We start from the raw sequence: 16,172 nt of genomic DNA on the forward strand, positions 1-16,172 counted from the left end.
ATCTGACACTTTTTCCCAGCTTCATGACAAAACTGCCCTACTTTTTTCAAAAGGAGAAGCTTTTATGCAAGTTGCACGATGCATAGAGGAGCACTTTCGATATTTTCTTTTCCCATTTTCTAATCAAACCCATGGTTTAATTTCGAACAACTCACCCTAATCTCTCACACTATAATATTCAACCAGATATTTGACCCTGATTGTATCCTGACATCGTGATGAAAAAAAAGAAGATATCTAGTATTTTATTTTTAGAGGAAAAAAAATTCTGATTTAAGAGGTTCCATCTAATTTAATATTATAGTCATTAAAAATTTTAACTGATCAATAAAAATTATATGGTACTAGACTAATTACATAGAAGAGAAGATACTATCACCCCTTAAATGTTTTACTTGAGGTAGATTACATTGTTGTGTTTTGCTTTAAATTGCTAATAATTTATTGTATTATACTATTGATGGTCTGTCTATAATATTCTTGACTCTGATGCCAGTGAATATTTAACCCTGGCGTTGGTAAATATTACTTAAAAGAGTGATATTTCTGACTTTTTCGTCAGTGAACATTGGGGTTCACGATGATTTTTAATTCTAGTGTTTCGATTCTTAATTCTTACATTAGTAAACATCAAGGGTATTTCTAATTCTGACATTAGTGAATACAAATATTTCTGACTTTGACTCTAGTGAATAAAGATGTAAAATTTTGAATTGAAAGCAAAACATATTTTTATATTTTTACAATGATGGAGCCTTCCTTTTTTTTTTTAGAGAAAAGAAAAGGAAATAGAAAAGACAGGTATATATTTTATAATATATTCACATTTCACGATATAAGTATATAATTCAATATCAAGTGAAGTCATAAAAAAAATGTGAGGAGTCCATAAATAAATTCAGAAAGGTACTGAATTGTTTCAGAATTTTTTAATATTTTAAAAGGCCTGTTTTACTGGATATTAAAATAAAATAAAAAGTAAAAATATAAAAGTATGTTTGCTAACATACCCTTAACTCAAGAAAATAAACTGGTTAGGGCTGAGGCTCAAGCCCAGCTCGGTCTTAACAGTATTTTTACTCAACTGGGTCACTGGCCAGCCCAATAACCAAGCTGACAACCATTTGCATGCGTGAATTATTCACCCGACGCTTGCTACAGGGGAGAGTAATTAAAATTCAAAGATGGGGGAGAAGAGCAGCTTAACTGGTGTAGCTTCTGCTGGAGACGAAGATGTGAGGAGATGATGCACTGGTTGGACAATGCTCCTTTCTTCCACTCTTTTTCTTTTTTTTTTTGTTTCCTCTGTTTTTTTTCATGGTTTGTGTCGTGTTGGTTGGATCAATAGTCTGTTGTGAGGGAGAGCAAAAAATCTTTTGCTAGAGTTCTGAAGGAAAAGCCAAAATTCCATCTGGTTTTTGTGTTCTTTCTCCATAATTCTCTCTGTGTTTTCTCTCCTCTCCCTTGCTTTCTGGATCCTCTTCTTTTTAAAGGGACAAACCTTGAGAGAAACTCGATCTTTATCCTCCTGGGATCGTCATCTTTCTGCAGATAATTACTGTTTTATCTTTTCTCCGAGTTTGGTGGGATAAGAACACCAACAGTCATGCCATTGTTGGATTGCTGGTGATGGGTTTCCTTAGCGTTAATGGCGCATCGTGGGGGCGATGGAAGCTGGGAAAAAAATGGGATTTGTGGTAGACAATCTAGTCTACAATGTGGCTTGGATTTGGTTGTGTTTGATGGATCTAACAGAGACCCTTTTTTTTTTGGTTCAGACAGCTTCCTCTGTTCCAGAGGAGGAAGAGGATGAACAGTCCTCCTTGGAATGACGCCGTTTCTTCGGCTTAAATGTCCATTTTCAATTTGCCCCCTAAAGATCTGATGTTTTGCAATCAAGTTCTTGCTTTATGAAAATCTTTTTTTTTTTAATTTCACCCCGGAAACAATGCAATTGTACCCCTGGATTTCTGTTTCATTTACAAAATAGTTCTTGGTTTCAAATTTAATCAATTCAGTCCTTAATTGACTCTTAAACGTTTAATTCTTTCAAAATTACCCCTAAAAAAATCAATTAATCCCCCTATAGTATCAGCCTATTCACTTTGGTTCCTGAAATTTAATTTCTTGCATTGTTTTATCTAAATTGACCATTAACTTTGATCTTTCTTCAATTAAGCCCTGATTGCATTAATTAAACTAATTCAAAGTTTAATTAAGTCCCTAAACTTATCAATTCTTTAATTGTTTTTGTCAAATTGACTTTCAAATTTATAATTCCATCCTTATTAGTCCTCAAGCTTTCAATTTGTGTTGTCTTGACCAAATTCTCAAATTATTTTTCATTCATTTTTTTATTAATATATTTTTATTTTTTATTTTTTTATTTTTTTGGAAATTTAAAATTGGGTTATGGCACCGATAATTATTTTTTCAATAAAAAATACATGTTTTTCCAACATGTTTTTGCATATAAATTGTTTTTTCAATCATAAATCAAAATGTCTATACATGCATCTAATTAAATAAACCGATATTTAATCAAGATATAAAAAAGGTTAAGATATTTGATTTTATAACACAGACTATGTACTCAGTTGTGTTTAATAAATTTGTTTCTCAGAATAAATTTTATATTTAATGAAACAATTATTTGTGCCAATAAAAGGTAAAAAAAATAAAATCGTTAACAAAAACAAATTGAATAAAACTATAAAACCTAATTATCAAATAACTCAATGTTGAATGAAAACACTGAAAAAAAAATGAAAAAAAGATATGGGTTAACTAACTAACCCCGGGAGTATTGGCATAAGATTGGAATAACTCCAAAGAAAGGAAAGTAAAAAAAAAAAACACAAAGATCAATTATCAAATAATTAAATATTAAAGAATGAAATTGAGAAAAATCAATTTTACAAAAAAACTTTTAAAAAAATCAAATTCAATCTATGTTAACCTTTAAAACTCATGAACATGATCATGGGGCTAGGATTAACTGTATAGAAGGTAAATTGTAAAAGAAAAGAAGCAAAAATCTCTATAAAAAAATACCGAGTAATGAAACTAAAAAATTAATTTTTTTTAAAAAAGCAATGAAAAAAAATAATTCGAGTAAATTCATATTAACTTGTTAACCCCACGACGACTATGAGCATAAAATTAGAATAACCTCATAAAAAAATAAAAAAATAAAAAAATATAAAGATTAATTTAAAAAATTAAATGTTGATATAAGAAAATACAACTAAAAAAAATGAAAGCATCTATTGAAGGTTGCTGTTCCAAGAACTACAAGTCAAGCTACAGGTTTGCCAAAACAGTTTGGTGAGAGGCTACAAGATGTGGCTGATTTAAAGGCCAAAGGAATTTTTGGAGTGGTGGCTGAGAAGGTTCTTGCGGCTGTAGGAGCTCTAACTCTAAGGCCTAATGTGCCAACAATGAGTTTGGAGTAAGCATTTAATAAGATGTGGACCTGCCTCAGAGAAGAAAAACAGGTAGGAATAGCGAAGGTGAATTGGAGTTTCTCTTCAAAATAAACTTAAATAAACACAAACCCACATCAAAATGGTTTCTCTCCCTCGCTGCTTCAATTTCGGGTTTGGGACAAAAAGAAAGTCCTTCCTCCGATTCTACTGAAAATTCTCATCAAAGCCAGAATTATTAACTTAAAAATGATAGATGACAAGTATTGATTGGTTGAGTTTTTAGTTAAACTTGATTTATTATGGACCAATAAATATTAGGAAATCGGTAAGAACACTGAAAGAGTGATGAACTTTGTCCCAGAATCCAAACATCGAGGACCCAATCAGTAGAGTTAAATGTGATTGAATAATTAAATTACAGGTATCCGTAAGCCCAAAAAAAGAATGTCAACTTTCAATTCAACAACCGGTTGATAATTCCATGAAGACTTGGCTATGAAGCAGTTCGAGTGTGCAGTTTTAAATTAGTTTTTTTTTAAAATCAATTAACATAAATCCAATAATAAAATAAACTTATAAACAATGTCTAATGGGATAGAACAAATCTAAATTAAAAATAAATATTCATAAATAAATAAATAAATAAAATAGGATAATAAAAATAAAATTTTCATGTTAAAGTTCCTCTATATAACCCGAATCTCTAATTTTTATATATTCTTGGCAGATTTCATCCCTAACTTCAAACATGTTGGTTACTGGGCCTACCATATATGGTTGGAAAATGAGTGATGTCTAGTTTTTATCCCAACTTAGATCGCAATAAAATTACACTTGTAGCTCAAGATAAGTCTCATACAGTACACAAAGATCTAGTTTGATAAATTTGATAAGATTCATCTTGTAACTTTGACCAACTGAAATAATATGTTTCCAAACTCTATTTGATCTGAACATTTTTCACAATATATTTCTATGTGTCTAGTATCTCCCTGTACTATTTCAACTCAATCCAATGTACGGTTTGAGAGATATATCTGATCTCACAAAACTGGTCAGTAGACATTTTAAGGCCAAATTCAGACCAGATTTTGTTCATATCACAAATTAAAAGCTTTCTCTTGTTGAATTTCCCATTTAAAACCTATTACCTTCTTTACAATTTTAGTTAATAAAGCATCTATTGTACTAAATTTTTTTAAAATTTTCTATAGAAACTAGCCAATCTATGAAAACTTCTTACCCCACTTACAATCTTAGGTGTAGGCCACTTTTTTATAGCCTTAAGCTTAACTTCATTCATCTCAATACTTTTTACACTAATAATATATCCAAGAAAAACAATATTTTTCATACAAAAGTCACAATTATTTAGATTATCATACAAACTTTCATTTCCAAGCACATTAAGTACCCGTCTTAAATGATCTATACACTCATTTAATTCTTTATTGTAAATCAATACATCATCATAATAAACAACTGCAAACCTACCAATAAATGCACGTAATATATGGTTCATCAATCTCATTAAATTACTAGGCATATTAGTAAGTTCAAAAGACATGACGAACCACTCATACAAACTATATTTAGTTTTAAAAGAAGTTTTTCATTTTTTATCTTCTTTCATTCTAATAGGATGATATCCACTTTTAAGATAAATTTTGGAAAACAAACAAGATCAATGTAATTCATTTAAGCATATCATCTAATCTAGGTATAAGATGTCTATACTTTACTATTATGTTATTAATTGCTCTACAATCAATACACATTTTCCAAGTTTCATATTTCTTAGGTATTAAAAGTACAGTAACAACACATGGATTCATGTTCTCTTGAATGTACCCCTTTAACATTAATTCATTCACTTCCTTTTAAAACATCTTTATTTCCTCATGATTACTTCTATAGGCTGCTATATTAGAAATAGCCGAACTTGATACCAGGTCAATTTGATGTTCTATTTCTCTTATAAGTGGCAATCCACTTGGAATTTCATCGAGAAATACATCTTTAAATTTTTATAATAAAGTAACATAAATACTAAGAACACATGAATCAAGTTCATTAGTGTTAAAATATACCTTTTTATATAAGAGTAAAATCATAGGCATATCATAAAAATAGCATGTATAAAATCATTTTGTTTTGCATAAAAATTAAGGTGTTTCTCAACTCTAAGTGAGTTGGTGGGGACACTATATACCCAAGACTTGACCACACATGTGTTTGATCATAAATGATAAAGAGTAACCTAATTACCTGTTGTTAACCTATATTATTGGGTTAAATTTATTTGGACTTTTATTTGAGTTTTATTATTAGGTTTGAAGTTATTTTATTTTGGATATTAGTTTATTTTTAATAGGTATTTGGCCTAATTATTGGTTGTTATTTACTATTTATACCTAATTTTTGATATTTTAGTAAGTTTACGATGAATTGAATAAAAGTTGTAGAGTTGCAAATTTTCCCTCCCTTTCTCTTCATGTCTTCAGCTATTTTCTATTTTTTTTTGGCTTTTTCTTAGATTTTTTTCTTTCTTCTCTTTAAATCTTTTGTCTTGCATCAAAACTGATGCTGAGAATTTGTCAAAATATAAGGTTCACATTCTTTTAGGAAGGAATAAGAAAAAAATGTTTACAGTAAAAGATACCTTAAAATATAAAAATCTTACATAACAGTAATTTATTAAAAATATTTATTTTCTAAATTAGATTGATAAAAAATAATTTTTATTAATTAATACAAAACTCAAATTCAAAGAATTCGTTTTTTCAAGTCATATGAGGCTTTAACATTTAACTTTTTCTATACTGTTCATAATATTGTGTTCTTTTCTTATAATTATTGATAATACAATTAGTTCATTAATTTTTTTTTTTGAGAAAATAGTTTAGTTACCTTAATACAATAGTTTTTAAAGGCTATTTAGATTAGTTTTAATAACTTGAACAACACACACGTGAAAATAAACACTAGTATAATTAAGGGTAAAATATGCCAGGACCCCTTGGATTATTGATCAGAATGTAAATAGTCCCTATCCAATTTATTTAATGCAAATAGTCTTTGAGAAAAAAATAACATTAAAAACTAGTCCTTCTATTATATTAGGTTAGGCTTCCATCCAAATTAAGATTAGTATCTGTCATGTGACTAGCACGGGACACTAAATGACCCTAAACATACGTGATTTTCACATGAATTTTTGTGTCTTGAATTTTTTTTTTTAAAAAAACTAAATAGTATTGCTATATAATATCTTTATAAAATAATAGAGATTTAGATGTCGTTTGATATTATGGCTGCGGATGAGATTCACCCGCAATCACAAATATTGTTGTTTGGTATTACAACAAAAACAGTTTTTTTAAATCAATCTCAACTAAAAGTACATTTTATAAAATAATTTTTTTCAAATCACAATTTCAATAGCTATCACAATACCGCAATACCAAAAACACTATTTTTTCTTCTAAACAAAATAGTCTCTCTAAAGTTTTGCTACGTAGGAGACAAAGAACAAAGCAATAACATGGTCCGATCCTCGTCATCAATTTCAATACCAATAGACTAAAAATTAACTATAATAATAGAATTAAACTCATCATGATATGGGATTTCATTGATGTACTTTTTTCCATGCATAACATATACAGACGATGTTTTCGGTAGATCTTTTTCTTCAACAACGTACGTAGTAATGTAAAAGAATTCCAACTTTGCTAAAAAAACCACATGTGATCCCATCTTTTATCAGTCATTATAGCCAATTCCTTTTCTTTACGGTGGAGAGCTTCTTTAAACCATTCTGGGAAATGATCACCACTATTTTCTTACAAACCTACCAAAAGCTAAAACCACCAAGCTCATCAAACTTTTCAATATCATCAGGAATTGATGAAGATATAGTGACTTGTGTAGATCAATCACAAACAACAAACCTAGAGCTCCTCTACTAGTTTGTTAAAGATCACACATATAGTGATTTTACGTAAAAAAATAAGCGTAAACATATATATATATATATATATATATATATATATAAAAGGAATGTATAGTTCTAATGAGTAAAGGATTAGTAAAAATCCTAATCCTACAAGGATTCCATTGCTGGGTCAAACCAATCCTGATTCCAAACGGTGTTATTATCAAATCTTTATACAATTAGCATTGGAATATTTCATATCACATCACAGTATAGCCACATGCATATCAACCAATTAAAACACTCAAACATCTTCAATACATTTAACAGATATTCTATTTCTTGTTGTTCCTAGCTGCTTACAATACAGTATTTCAAGTAAAAATAATGTAAGGTCGCTAATATTTCAAACACTTATCTTTTTATTAATTGCCGCTGCTGGTGATGTCAAAATACAGTATTATATATCTTCCTCACAAGTGAAAACTACGCAGGCAGTGACGTTAGTGGTTTCATGATCAATTTGCAGTGAACTGTTATTGACCTTTAGCCTGGGCATAATGAATTGAAATTAGGATTTGACGTAAATGAAGATAGATTTCCTTACACGCTACATTTTGGTATGTACTCAAAGCTTGATGACCACAAGTAATTATTTGTCATCCCCATCATCCCTGTAAGCAATTAATTTGAAGTTTCTATCAAAAAGCGGAATTTTTCTTCTTCTAGATCTCTATATATATGCCTTCTTGTATGGAACTCGTCAAGAGGATAACCGAAGGACAAGACACGCAGCAGCATAAGGCTCCAGGAACAATATGCTGATTGAAAAAAGCAAAATGATCGAATTAAAATCTATGTAGTGTAGAATGTATTTCGAGCAGTTGCCGTGGGCAAACCGTGGGATGCATGTAGCAAAATAATTGAAAAAATAGGCAAAGGTAAAACTTGCTTTCTTGGCACCGTCAAGCTTAATTTCTAGTAAAGATGAGATGTAAATAGGCACCGTGCCTATCCTGCCATGCAAAACACGAACCATGACCAGCGGCCAAGCTTTCTTGGTTCATCGTCACTTGCTTCTCACTAGCTCACATAGATTGACCACAATTCCCTATCAAGAAAAATATGGTAGAACTTGACTAAAAGAAGATGCATGTAGCCAAATAATTGAAAAAACAAAAATGAAAAAAAAAAAAAACAAAGTGGAAAATGAATTGGCATAAGATCTTATCCAAATAATGTGCCACAGTGGATAACATGCATGAAGGTGAAGTTTATGCATGCCAAATCTGAAGACAAAAAGTGTCCTGGATGTTGAGTTTTCCTGTATGCCCACCTGGATGTGTCGGATTTGTTGACGTTTTTAACAGTTTTTTATAGGAGGATGTACCTTTCTTTGGTCATGGAGTCCAAGGACGCAAGTGTTAGGATCGACTTGTTTGGTATAATATTGGCCAAAACTTGGCCCATTTGCCAGGCTTGCTTTCAAGGGATGGGCCATTATGATTTTGCCAAGACTCAGTGCTGAAAATGTTTGCGGAAGACGTGGCCTAATTTCAAGCCAAAAAAATTCAGGAGAATTTGATTATCATTTCAGGATAAAAAAAAAGTAATAAAGATAAAGAACACATATTTTTTTTGAAATCTTTGTTTTAAAAATATAAAAAATCAATTTAAAATTATTGTATAAACAAATTTATTTTATGTTTTTATCTATGTTTCTTTAACAAAACATAATATTCTTCTGTTTCATTATTTCTATCCTGAAATACTAATAAAATGCAATCTATATTTATACTGACAATTATAAGGCTGCTTCCTAGCTAGTTGCTGCCTTGCTTTCTTCCATTCAAAACCTAATCATTAATGGAATCCAATAATTATAGCTAGGGAGAGAAGAGAGGGTGTGGCAGCTTGTCAATTGTGGTTAGATAGAGAGGGAAAGGAGCTAGCAAGTGGTTACCTCAAGTCACGAACAAAACGAAAATGGGGAATTTTATGTGCTCTAACTTTTGTTGGAGCCTCTGAATCTTAATATAGAAAGTGTGATGAGAGCTGGGCATCGGCAGGGAGAGACCTTGCATTTTGTGACCATGCTCAATGGACCATTACAGAAAACAGACACCATGTCCCCACGTTCTCTCCTCTCACAATATTAAGCTAAGCGTTGAGCAGCGACAAAGGTGACGTGAGGTGAGGGAAGTCATACCATTGTCGTCTCACACTTAATATTGCTTGTCACTTTTTACCTATCTTCTATCTTTTATGGATGATCGATCTTCGGCAAAATCTATTTGTCTTAGCTTTCCACTCGTAATAACGATGAAAAATCTTATTGACGTGCAATATCTATATGTATTTATAACCTCTTAGACATTATAAAGTATGAGAAGAAGTCTAAATATATCAAAATGCTAGTGTGATAAAAACAATTATAACTTCAATATAATAGTTGGATGGTATTTAAATTTTTTAAATAGATTTTGTAGATTCAATTCCATAGAGACTTGGCTTTTTATAATTCTTTGAGATTGAGAATACTCTCGAATTAGACCTATAAGATATTGTTTTTTAATTTTTAACTATTTTCAATGTTATTTTTTAATTTTAATTATTTCCTAGTTAGTTTTAGTTATTTTTTTTCTACATAGATGAGGTCACTCCTAAAAAAAAAGCTTTTTAGCAACTATCTATTCCGTTGCAGATAAAACTAAAATCTGTTGCTGATTAAAATCAGCAATAAAATTAGCAACAGATAATGTCAGATGCAAATAATAAATGCTAATTTCTCATCAACAAATTATTAATTACTGATTTTTTTAGCAACAACTTATCAATTGCTGAAATTCAGTTACTGATTGTATAAAGCAACAACAAATATTCAATCGCTAATCACCATTGCTGATCAATAACGGATATTGCGTTGCTGAATCATTGTTAATTAGCAATGGAAAATTTGTTGCTAATTTTTTCAATAACTATTTTTTAAAACATGAATTTTTTAAATTATTTTTTCCAATTTATTGAATTTCTTATAATTATTTGTGGATATTTCAAAAATTATAGAAAACTATATAAAGAGCATAAATAATTAATACTAGAAATGATTTTATCAACAATAATAAGTCAAATAAAAATAAATTTCAAAATCCTGTTAAATTTACATCAATATAGATAAGTCACAATTTAATAAATATATTATATCATAGAGGTTGTGGTTGAGGTGGTGGTGGAAACGAACCAAGACAATGTTGACTATTATAAGGTGGGATCGGTATATGGTTGTCGAAGCCTAGGTCGATATACTAGATTAGACAAGGGATACATAGGTGTCGTCATCTGTGGAGCCACATGTGACGGAATAGATGAAGCCATAGGCACCGAGATACCTTGGTCCATATTTGATGTCTATGCTTGGTATCCCATGTTACTAATAAATTTTTGATAGAAGTCATCTCCTGCTGTAGTGATAAAATATGATCATCTCTTTTTTTATTTGCTTTTTTCAATACCTGAATTGATGAACTAGGAGATGTTGACTCCATCGTATATGATTGTGATGAAACACTCGTACTAACCATGAATTTTGGCATACCAGGTACACCATATATCCCACCCTTTGTAACTCCTTCTATAGCAGCACACCAAGCTGCTTCATCATATGAAGGCTGATTTTCTTGATTAGTTTCATATCTTGAAATCATTTCTTTTTTGTAATTCTCCTATAATAAAATTAAATATAATAATAATTCATTTTAATTTTAAATAATAATTAAATTACATAAAAAAATACTTACAATAACTTTTTTAGACTTGTTATCTATGAAGGTTTCAGGCTGTTTGGCACTTTGATGCAACACCGAAAACACATCATCCCATAAAGGTTCTTTTCCACCTGCTTTTTCTTGCTATCAACAAAAAAAAAATAGAAAATATAAATATAAAAATTTCAAGTCCATTATAACAAATAAAAAAAATCCTTACCATGCTAGCTAGATATGATGCAAATGAAACTGTACCTCCAAAATGAGTGCTTAATTTGCCATCTGTTTCAGTTAGTCGATTATTCCTTGCACATTTCGATCTCCTTTAAAATTCAGGGAGGGACCAAATATCTTTAATCATTTGATTCCAATTGTTATTATTTATCCAAATTGGACCTTTATTAATGCAATCCATAATATTTGTGGTATTTCTGTTTGACATAACTCTTTTACGAGCTTGTGTTAACTGTTGGTTCAAAGCAATTCTAGTTTTATCTTCCCAAATCTTACGAACAATTGGTTCATTGTCCTTAAAAAAAATATATTTTTTCTACCAAAGAAACAAAGACAAAGCCCAACATAGTTGTTAACTAGCCTCTATAATTACAATGCATAGACAAACAGTAGCTTAAAAGATGAACAAAAAATATTGTTAAAATAATAACTTCTTAACTACATCATAAAATGGAATTTAATTTGTCTTATACCATATCATAGCAACATGGCATTTTCTAACCTAATTGAAGTGGTTAGAGAAGCAAAAACAATTATATATTAGGCCCCGTTTGTTTGCTGGAAAGTAGTTTTTTTTTGGAAAGTGGTTTTCTTGAAAAATGAATTTCTGAAAAGTGAATTATTTTTTGATGTTTGGTAGTGTCATAGAAAATAAGTTGGAAAATACTTTCCAGTGTTTGGTTATGTTATGGAAAATGAGCTGGAAAATAGCTTATTAATGTTTTATTATTTTTCAAGTTTATTAAAATAATGAAGAACAAATCTTACAAATTAAAAAGTTGAATGAGAATGAAATTGAAAAAATCTAATTTCATAAATTATCTCAAATAAAATAAATAATAATCAAAATAATGGAGATCAAATCTAACAAATAAAAAAATTGCAAGATGATGAAATTAAAATAATTATAATTATAATTTCATAAATTATTTCAAATAAAATAAGTAACAATCAAAAGAATAAGGATCAAATTTGATAGATAAAAAATTTCAGTTAAAAAAATGATAAGAGAAAAGCAAATAACAATCACAAAAATAAGGACCAAAGTTAATATAAGAATCAAATTAAATCAAATTTTAAGGGATAAGATAAAAAAACAAATATTCAAACAAAATATATACCATCAAAAGTTTGAGGACTGAATTTGATATAATCAGCAAATAATATGATATTTCTAATTTTTTTCACAACTTCTAGAAAGTGCTTTCCGCCCAAAATAAAAGGAAAACACTTTCCTGAAAATTAAGCCAAATTTTTCTTTGACTGGAAAGTGTTTTTCATTGACCAACTTTCCTAATGACAAACAAAGACATGAAAGTTTGGAAAGTGGTTTCCAGAAAATCACTTTTCGGGCAAACAAACACCCCTTTAATTTATATTTTTATCAATGAAATGGTTAAACAAACTTAATGTCTTTGGTGGAAATTCCTTTAATTCCTTCTTTTTAATCCTCACTTTCCTAAAAAACTATTCTTTACATTAATTGTATCTAAGAGGTTCGTACTTCATTTTGGTCTTCACTTCCCTAAAAAACTGTTTTTTACTACATTAATACTCTTTGCTTCTAAGATATGGTGTTCATAGAAAGAAAAAGAGGAGTTATTATCGCATAACAGTTAAATAATTTCATAATTATATGTAAAAGACTTAGTTCCTGCTTATTTATGACTTCTTCTTTGTTGGGATGAAGTGAAAAACAACAACACATAATATGAGATAACACCAAGAATCCCACTCAAAACCATGAAATTCCATTTTCAATGAAATTCATATGTGAGAAGAGAACAATAATGAAAGTTCAAACCTACTGTTTCTTAAGTCTTAAATCTTAAGTCTCCTATTTCTTTATAGCTTTACAATAACCTATTTTCATTATATGTAAATTTCTGCATCCTCTTGTCAAAATATTCAACTACCTATTACATATGTTCAGTCCTACAATACTAGTTGATTTTATCAACACATAATTATGTCTAAAATAAAAATACAAATGTATAATCTCAAACCTTAAACTCTTTAAAGAGTTCATCCCTATAAGTTGAATCAACTCTTTCCCAATTGTGTCATGCTCCTTTAAAATTTGACCTCAAAACAAGTCTAATCTTATGCCCATACGATGAGTTATAGAAGCTTAAAAAAATGACAAAGATTCATTAAAATAATGAAGCTTAAAAAATAATTATAAAACACAATAACCTTATAAATTTCAACTTACTGTATTGTTCCATATAAATGAAGCTCTTTTTTTTTTTCTTGTAATTAGATCTTTATGTGTGTCAAAACCCTCCTTTTAAACCCTTTGCTCATGATGCAATGGAGAAGATGTTGAACTGTGAATTGATGGAATGTCATCTTGATCCTCTAAATCTCTAACATTACAATCGTCTCCCTCATCACCTAATCCTCTTACATTAACATCATCTCTCTCATCTTCATCATTATCACCATTATCACTATCTACTCTCTCATATTGTACTCCTCTATTTTCCTCAACTCTCTCACATCTCCTCACATCATTGCCTCTCCAATCATAATAACCCCTATCAACATTATATCCTTCAAAAGTATATGGGTGATGTAGAAGGAAACCTTCTTGAGTTTGAAGTAAATCTTGAAAGTGAAAACTCTCATATGATTGATAATCATCCCTCCTCTTATAATCTTGTAAAGCATGATATGTACTCAAAGTCGGATTATAGCAATCGTGCAACTCATGATGAATAGGTTGATGAGAATGGATGCTTGGCTATTCGACCAGGATGAAGGGCCATTTGATCTAGATGAAGTGGTACTAATACTATTGGAACCTAATATAGAACCACGTCGAGGCATGTTAGATACCTGAAATAGAATAAAAAAATAACATCAATAATAAACATTATACAATAAATATAACTGAATTATTTTTAATTATTGAATATGAACTAATTAATACAATACGAAAATAAAAATGAACATAATAATTATTTTTAATTAATACCATTAATACAAATACAGCTTACATCACTTAAAAATAAATCCAAATACAATAAATAAAAAATAAATTTTACAGTATATCATCATCATGCTGCTCATCATTATCATCACTCATAACCACATCATCATCATCATCGTAATCATCATTAACATCTTCAAATTCTTCTTCTAAAACCCTTTCAACTTCTACCGAATTTGCCTGTAACTGAAGCAATTCATAATGGTTGATTTCTGTGTAATATGATGCTTCAATAAATATATTTGGATCATCAAGTGTCTAGGTAGGAAGGACATGACATGATTAAGAAATCTCATCTGACTAAGCAACATCAAATGATTTCATATTATTATCATCTTCAATAAATTCACTCATGTCAATGTTATAGCGACTTCTAGCAGTTGTCTTAATAACTGTCCACCATTCATAAGATTTATTATTAGGTGGACATGTATAGTAGACTTGTTGATATTGTTGCACTAGCACAAAATCTTCATTCAAGAAGCTTAATTCTAGTTTAAGCTCCTAAACCTAGTCTAAGCTCTAAAACTCTTAACCTGGGTTCAATCAAGAAGCTTAATTCTCAATCAATTTAAGTTTGAATGATGAAATCAGTGAAAAAATATTAATAAAAAAAACTTGTAAAAGAAAAAAAATAGCAACAAAAAGAATGGGGATAAAATTTAATAGACAAATATTCTAGGAGGATGAAATTTGAAAAAAAATTAAAAAATGATCTCAAACAAAATAAAGAGCAATTAAAAAAATGAAGAAGAAATTTGAAATATTAAAAAAATCATAGGGGATGAAACTGAAAAATATTTATAATTTAATAGATTATTTATATATTAAAAAATGATAGGGGTGAAATTGAAAAATATTTACAATTTGATATATTATTTATAGATTAAAAAATTGAGTGAAATTGAAAATCATTTGTAATGTTATAGCTTATTCTAAAATTAAAAAAAATATTGATAAAAAAGATAGGGATCAAATGTGAAGGAAAAAGAAATTGAAGTGGCAAGTCTAAAATTTTAGAGGGGCTGGCTCAACATTCAAGGAATAGAGAGAGAGAGAGAGAGAGAGAGAGGTCGTTGGCTTATGGTACACACACCATACCGTCGTGCAAAGGGTGTTTAGATCTTCCAAACAGTACCCCAAAAGGCGACATTAGATAGTCGGACAGACCAACATGCGCTGCCTAAATCGTGCGGGGGTTGTCCACACATTGGCGCATTTTGCACATGCTAGCATGTTTTTTAAAATAATATTTGATATATACCAATTATAATTATACATTTGAGCAATCTCTAACTCTACAATAAAACCAATGTATAATGATCAAGAAACCCTTAAGAGAGAGTTATATTATTTTTTGTTTCTAAGGGCATCAAATTAATTATATTATTTCATAAAAAAAAACCTAAGTAAAAGACACTTGATTTTTCTATTCTAAGGCTAAACTAGTAATTTTACTTTGAAAAAAAAAAAAACAAATCTAACCCCATACAATATGTTAAAGATAATTGTGTGATGTTGAAAAGACAACCTTGTCTCGATGCCTAGCTCAATGAGTTTTTATTTTCAACGGTAAATTTGTAGTTGCATTATTACAAATTTCTGAATATTATTGCACAATAACTTTTCTTGAGGAGGATAATTATTTTTTAATTTAATATTTTATATATTTTTAAAATAAAAATGTATCAATTAATTTTTTTTCTTAACAATTAAAATATTTACTCCCCTTAAGAAGAATTTCCTGCTTCACAGCTACATGTCACAATATATTAATATAAAATAATGATGTCAAACCGAGCTAAGATTTAATA

The sequence above is a fragment of the Populus trichocarpa genome, chromosome 6 (genome assembly GCF_000002775.5).
Source record: "Populus trichocarpa isolate Nisqually-1 chromosome 6, P.trichocarpa_v4.1, whole genome shotgun sequence".
NCBI classification, from domain to species: Eukaryota; Viridiplantae; Streptophyta; class Magnoliopsida; order Malpighiales; family Salicaceae; genus Populus; species Populus trichocarpa.